At 36.2% G+C, this 7,540-nt stretch overlaps 1 pseudogene; it reads left to right on the top strand.

Moving 5' to 3' along the window:
* Window positions 1–425: 425 nt before the first annotated feature.
* LOC123394190 lies at window positions 426–7,219 on the top strand (annotated as a pseudogene).
* Window positions 7,220–7,540: the final 321 nt, after the last annotated feature.

The following is a 7,540-nucleotide window of genomic DNA, read 5'->3' as shown; positions in this document are numbered from 1 at the left end:
GGTGATGGAAATAGTCTCTATTTTATTGCGGTGGTTACAAAACTCTGTAGTCTGTATTTTTTTTTTTAATAAAAAGTATGAAGAATAATGATGTTATTGAAAAACAGATTAGTCATGCTCAGGAAAAGAGAGATCCTGGAATGATGTCATCCTTTTTGTGGTCCAGTGGATTTTGGACAATTCCCTTCAACGAAACACTAACTTTCACTGAGATTATTACAGATGTAAATCCTGATGCCTTATACCATTCAGTATCAACATATATTTAACTCATATAATGTAAATAGGCTTAAGAGCGCAAGAGTTACTTAAGCAAGTGAACATTCAGATGGCATAAGGCCTTCTGTACTTGATATGGTATTCAGAGTGTTATTTAGCATAATTCTGTCAACATTCTTAAATTAATGTTTCTATTACACTAAAAGCCACAAAATGAATATTATGAGTTACACCGGAAGCGCTAGGGCTATGTTTGGACTACATGAGAAAAAGAGAAAGAAAAGAAGGTCGAGAGGCTCCATGCAACGTTCAAAAAAAGGCAAAAAAGATGATTGGTTGAAGCTAAGCTCTAACATAAACCGCGCCATGCTGAGAAAAATCACAGATGAAAAAGAGTATAGTGATGAGTTTTCATTGTAACCAGTTAACATCTTTGAAGTAGTAATCTTAAAACTGAAATCTTGTAATCTTCTTCCTTCTCGGGTAGTATCAAGATGCATGAAAAGGAAAACACCCAACAAAAGAATGATTGAAAAAAGACTCCACAAGCGAGCAGTACCTGCCATATCTACTGGACAGGTGAGGGACAGTCTCGAGCTAAAGCTACTTTCTAATATGATTAACCAAAAACGAAAAAGAGGAAAGCGGTGTTAAGAAAAATTGAAATCTTCATTTTTGTTTAGGAGATTACGAAATATTAGTCTTTTTCTTCCGTGTAATTGGAAATATGGTGTCCAGCTATATTCCCGTTATTTAGATATCAAAGTCTTTTTGTAAATTTCATTTTGTATTAAATATTTCAGTAATAAAAACATTTAACTTTCTCATCATGAGAACATTCGCATTTAACAACAGGTTTTAAAAAGTTACATAGAATACCACACATCCTTTAGTGTAAAAAAGTCATCTAAAAAGTTAGTAATGGCATGAATCTCAAATTCAGTATTTTAACAGCTTTCTATACTTGACCCCTCCTAATGCTGTGCTCTCGTGGAAAAAGATTACAGCTGAATTGTTTTTGCTGCCCTATATTACTAAAATTAGTTTTAAAAAAGTAGAATGGTGGGAAAAACCTCGAACTGATTTGACTTAAAAACAAAAAATTAACATTTTTTAATATTACTAGATTACCACTTGGATATCAAATTAGGTTTAAAGCCCTGCTAAAAAAACAGATAAAGGCATACATACTACTTTTAAACATCTGTGGGATAAAATTGACAGAAAAATCCAGATAGCCATCAGAAATGTTCAGTCTCCAATTTTGATTTAAAAAACAACTGTTTGAGGCATCTAGGTGGCTCAGTCAGTTAAGTGTCTGCCGTAGGCTCAGCGTCATGTACCCAGAGTCCCTGGCTTAAGCCCCACATCGGGCTCCCTGCTCAGTGGGAAATCTGCTTTCTTTCTTCCCCACTCACTCTGTCTCAAATAAATAAATAAAATATTTAACAAAAAAAAAACAGGCTGCTTATATTTTGGTGTATGCTATCCTAAAATTAGAATGGTGTAACTTGAGGCACCCGAAAGAAACTTTAGAGGTTATCTGCCTTAACCCCTTCTTGTTTTACAGATTAAAAGAACTTAAGTCCAGGAGGTTGTAAAAATCATTCTTCATAGTCATTATCTGTAGAGTGGGTAGAATTGCTTCTAAAATCTGTCTTAATAAAATCATTCTTTTTTCTACCTTGTGTGACTTCAATTTTTCATTCAGAATTTTCATTCTGCAGAACTTAAAAATGTGACAGTGATTTTTGTCCTTCTAGTGATTAAAATCTAAAAGTCCACTTGAGATAAGAGGTGGAGACAGTCTTCCACTTTATACTATTCACTCTTAGTAGTAAGCACATACACTGTTTTGAGAAATCAGTGCCCTACTACAGGTGGCATTTTTTTCATTCATAAAAAGGCATTTGAGATTTTTAGCATCAGCAACAACGATTTATTTATGTATTTTAGAGTTTATTTGTCCCACAAGCAAGGGGGAAGGGCAGACCGAGAGGGAGAAGCAGGCCTCCTGGCATGAGCAGGGAGCCTGATGTGGGGCTCAATCCCAGGACCCTGGGATCATGCGACCTGAGCCACCCAGGCACCCCACAAACCATTTTATTTAATGTATCTGTGATAAGAAACTTAATAGTTCCAATTAATTGGGGGGTTTTGAGGAGACAGGTGCAGACTTCTAGAAAACATTGGAGCCAAAATCTTGCTGGTTTAGAAAAAAGTGAATCTACTACTTTGTACAACTACAAAACATGCTTAAATTTTTATTCTCATTGCTTTTTTACTACATGATAAATTTTTAAACTATGGTCTATTTTTAGGGAAAATGGGAAGTTCCTTTACCCAAAGTTCGAGCCCAGGGAGAAACAGAAGTATTAAAAGTTATTCGAAAAGGAAAGAGAAAGAAGAAAGCATGGAAAAGAATGGTCACTAAAGTCTGCTTTGTTGGAGATGGCTTTACTCGAAAACCACCTAAATATGAAAGATTCATTAGGCCAATGGTAAGAGTGGAATGGATTAAATATTAGTTGCTGTGTTAAATTGAATAAAGTATAATTACCTGAAATTCCTAAAATTGGTGTGAAAAGAGATTGAAAAACCCTTTTAGGCTTTTTTTTTTTTTTAAGTTATTGATAAGGATACTGTTAAGTTATTGATAAGGATTCTACTACTATCAAGAATCTTGTCTTTGGCTTTGAGAGAGACAGGAAATGAAAACTAATTCTTACTGCAGTGTCAGTGAATCCTGATTTTATATATATGTCATATTAGAACCTTTGTTTCCACGTGAAGTCACCTTACTCATTCAGTAAGTAATCTACTGACACGTGTTCTCTTTGAGAACAGTTAGAAAACTTGAGTAGGACTGTTTTTTTCAAGAAGCAGTTTGCATTTAGTAAGAAAATTATCTTAATGCTTTTGAAAACATTCAGTATATAGTCACTGAAAAAAGAATGTAATGTAAAAGTAGAACTTTAATTTCTGTAGACAACCATGACAGTCAAAACCATTCTCCTCCCCTTTCTCAAATGTAACTGAACATTTGGTTAACCATTCATCAACTCAAATTGGGGGTGCTCACCCCCTGCACAGCCCAAAATCCACACAGAACTTCTGATTCCCCAAAAGCTAAACTAATAGCTTACTAATGCCTGGAAGCCCTACTGATAATATAAAGTCAATAAATACATATTTTGTATGTTATATGTATTATAATTCTTAAAGCGAGAGAAAAGAAAATGTTAAGGAAATCCTGAAATAAAATAATTTTATAGTACTGTACTGTATTGAAAAAAATTGCCTCTAAGTGGAACCTATGCAGTTCAAACCTGTGTTCAACGGTCAGCTATGTATTTTTTGCAGAATCCCTTTAAAACACACTAAATTGCTCTCTTTACTGGAAATCCATTCTGCTTAGAAAAACAGAGGAAAGTTGACAGTGTTACCCTAGCCCTCAACCTGAATAATTTTTGATGGATTAAAATGTTGTCGAGCAGCCTGTTTCTGTAAATTCTGTTGGAATACAGCCATGCTCTTTTATTTACATATTGTGTATGGCTGTTTTTTTTTTTTCTGTAGACATTGAGTAGTTGAAGGTGAGACAGTATGGCCTGTACAACCTAAAGTGTTTGCTGTTCATTTACAGAACCTTCACCTATCCCTGGATTGTATTATGGACTCCTTGTTTTGATTTTCATATTTCCTAATTTTCTAAATATAGTTTCTTAACTATCAGTTCTGTAGGGAGAGAATATAGTCATCATACTGTTCTAGGGGGGGTTTTTTGTAGCTTGGCAGATAAATCTCATTGTGCATTAGTCAGATGGCATTCCTAGCTATGTAAGTTTATTACAAAATTCATTAATGAGTCCATTAGTAAGAACTTTTGTATCGCTCCCCTCTACCCTCTTACAGGCAAATATCAAACTTAAGAGACTGTAGAGTGTTGCGGCTTCTGAAGTGCTGCCCCCAAAGGCCGTATCTGGGTGACGAGATGACTCCAGTCTCTGTAACAGACCTCTCTGGGCTTGAGTCTCCAGTTTTAAACCAGTATTACCATCAATGAAAAGCTAACAATCCACCCTCTTTTTTCATCATGTTAAAAATAGCAGAGATCTGGGTGCCTGGGTGGCTCAGTGGGTTAAGCCGCTGCCTTCGGCTCAGGTCATGATCTCAGAGTCCTGGGATCGAGTCCCGCATCGGGCTCTCTGCTCAGCAGGGAGCCTGCTTCCTCCTCTCTCTCTCTGCCTGCCTCTCTGCCTACTTGTGATCTCTCTCTGTCAAATAAATAAATAAAATCTTAAAAAAAAAAAAAATAGCAGAGATCTGCAGAGACTTGGAATCAGGAGAGTTAAGTTTAATTCCATCCACACACCATTCAACCTGGGAACAAGTCATTTCACCTATCAATCTTTATCATGCAAAAAAAAAATAGGGGAGTTGTTGTTAAGGTTATCCTGCTTAAAAAAGCTATTTGTATGCTCCATCATAGTGCCTGGCATGCTTGCAAATCCTCAGAAAATGTAGATAATAGGAAAATCTGAGTATGATGCTAGGTAACACTCCATGCTGAAACATCAGTGTTGTGTGTTTGGGGTTTCTCCCTCACACATTTATCAGGTTTTTTGGTCTATATAATTAGAAGTTTTTAAATTGATGCCTTAAGATTGAAATTGTTCATCCCTGGGATATTTTTTTATTTCGAATACAACTAGAAAAGCAAAAAGGGATCATCATTGCTCATTGTTGTTAACAATTTAGACTCATAACATTTTTGTGTTTGACTTACTAGGGCTTACGTTTCAAAAAGGCCCATGTAACACATCCTGAATTGAAAGCCACCTTTTGCCTGCCAATACTTGGTGTAAAAAAAAAATCCTTCATCCCCACTATATACAACTTTGGGTGTTATTACCAAAGGTACTGTAATTGAGGTGAACGTGAGCGAGTTGGGCCTTGTGACACAAGGAGGCAAAGTTATTTGGGGTAAGTAAATTTCTGAATATGGGGCTGCTGCTACACAATGCTAAAATTGAAATTTGCAAGTTGAAAGGACACAGCAGATTTCAGTGCAGAGTTAAAAATGGTGTGAAATCAGATTTAAATCTTTAGGAAGAATATTTTTGTAGACAAAGTTGTGAATGTGATTCTTTTTAAGTTAGATAACTAGTTTCAGTTACAAGTGTACTATATTGTTAGAATTTAAGACTGCTTTAAAAGGCATTAGGAGGGGGCACCTGGGTGGCTCAGTGTGTTAGAGCCTCTGCTTTCGGCTCAGGTCATGATCCCAGGATCCTGGGATCCAGCCCCGCATTGGGCTCTCACTCAGCAGGGAGCCTGCTTCCCTTTCTCTCTGCCTGCCTGCCTCTCTGCCTACTTGTGACCTCTCTCTGTCAAATAAATAAAAAAAATTAAATCAAAAAAAAAAAAAAAAAAGGCATCAGGAGGAAAGCAGATGCAGAGTTACAGTTATAACCAAAAAATACTTAAAGATTATAATAGAGTAAGTTAACCATGAGCTAAGGAAGAGAGACATAGCATACACACAGCCACATTATTTCAGTAGTAATTAAAAATAAAAGGTGTCATGTAGCAATTTTAATTCTTCTTCCCTCATTCCTCATTTTCTTAGTTTTCTGCTTTTTGGGTCCAGGGATTTCTAAACTTTAATGTTCTCTGAAATTGAAGAATACACTAATTTCTTGAATCTTCATATGAATCACTAACTCATACTTCCTATTGCCAGATCTCAGTTTTAAAATAGGTTAAATTGGGTGCCTTGGTGGCTCAGTGGGTTAAGCATCTGCCTTTGACTCAGGTCATGATCTCAGGATCCTGAGACCAAGCCCCACATCAGGCTCTCTGCTCAGTGGGGGGCCTGCTTCCCCTTCTGCCTGCCTGCCTATTTGTGATCTCTGTCAAATAAATAAAATCTCTTTTTTTTAAGATTTTATTTTTTTATTTGACAGAGATCTTAAAAAAAAAAATCTTAAAAAAAAAAGATTTTATTTATTTGACAGAGATCACAAGTGGGCAGAGAGGCAGGCAGAGAGAGAGAGGAAGGGAAGCAGGCTACCTGCTGAGCAGAGAGCCCATATGGGGCTCCATCCCAGAACCCTGGGATCATAACCCAAGCCGAAGGCAGAAGCTTAATCCACTGAGCCACCCAGGTGCCCCTAAATAAAACCTTTAAAAACTTTTTTTAAAAATAAAATAGGTTGAATTGATTTGAAAATTAAAATTTGTTGCATTTTCCAGTAGTAGAAAAAGTATGTGGAAAAGTAACAATGTTCAGGTCAATCCACAAGGGCTTGTTAATAACAACTTACTAACAGAATGGAACTGAACACCACTTGTAAAAAAAAATATAAAAACAGTATATAAGAATTGTTTTCAGAACCATTTGATTTTGAGTGATTTGTAAAATCTCATTGATCTTACTGTAATTTTTTTTCTTTCTTCAAAGTGGTGTTTAAGAATATTTTGGGCTGGGACACCTGGGTGGCTCAGTTGGTTGAGCAGCTACCTTCGGCTCAGGTCATGATCCCAGCCTCCTGGGATCGAGTCCCACATAGGGCTCCTTGCTCAGCAGGGAGCCTGCTTCTCCCTCTGCCTCTGCCTGTCACTCTGTCTGCCTGTGCTCACTCTCTCTGTCAAATAAATAAATAAAATCTTAAAAAAAAAAAAAAAGAATATTTTGGGAAAAGTTAGTTTTTATCAACATTAACATCCCCCCTTTTCCCATTTTTTCCTCAGGAAAATATGCCCAGGTTACCAACAATCCTGAAAATGATGGATGCATAAATGCAGTCCTGCTGGTTTGACAGCAGTTCGAAACAAGTAATTCCTTTTAATTACTGAAGACTACACACCAATCAGGAAAACAACTGTTCCTGTGGTGGTTCTGGATACTACCGAACAGCCTTATGTATCTGCAGTCATCAAGAGAAGCATTTATTCTATTGTGAAAAACATTAAAATAGACATTTATTAAAATAAATGGTCTTTATTTTTGTCTTTTTAGCATTTGGATGTTCATAAATTTGAATAATTTTAAAAAGCAATTATAGAAATATCTTGGTCCATAATCTGCATTAAGTAGTGGATACTCAGCAATGCAGACCTATTGTTACTGGAAAAACCAGTGTAGTTGAAAATAGGTTTTATTATAAAGGTTCGTGCACACTGAAATATAGACCCTAAACTACAGAACGGTCATTTCTGAGACCTTCAAGTTTCTTTCACCCCATTTTCATTAATCCTAAGAAATGCAGCATTAATACTTGGTAGCATTTGTTTGTATATACTCTACTAGAAGTAC

This window comes from Mustela putorius, unplaced genomic scaffold (genome assembly GCF_011764305.1).
Source record: "Mustela putorius furo isolate JIRA1106 unplaced genomic scaffold, ASM1176430v1.1 tig00001709_pilon_pilon_pilon, whole genome shotgun sequence".
In the NCBI taxonomy this organism is placed as follows: domain Eukaryota; kingdom Metazoa; phylum Chordata; class Mammalia; order Carnivora; family Mustelidae; genus Mustela; species Mustela putorius.
The sequence above is the reverse complement of the archived record's forward strand: the minus strand, read 5'-3'. Positions and strand labels throughout refer to the sequence as shown.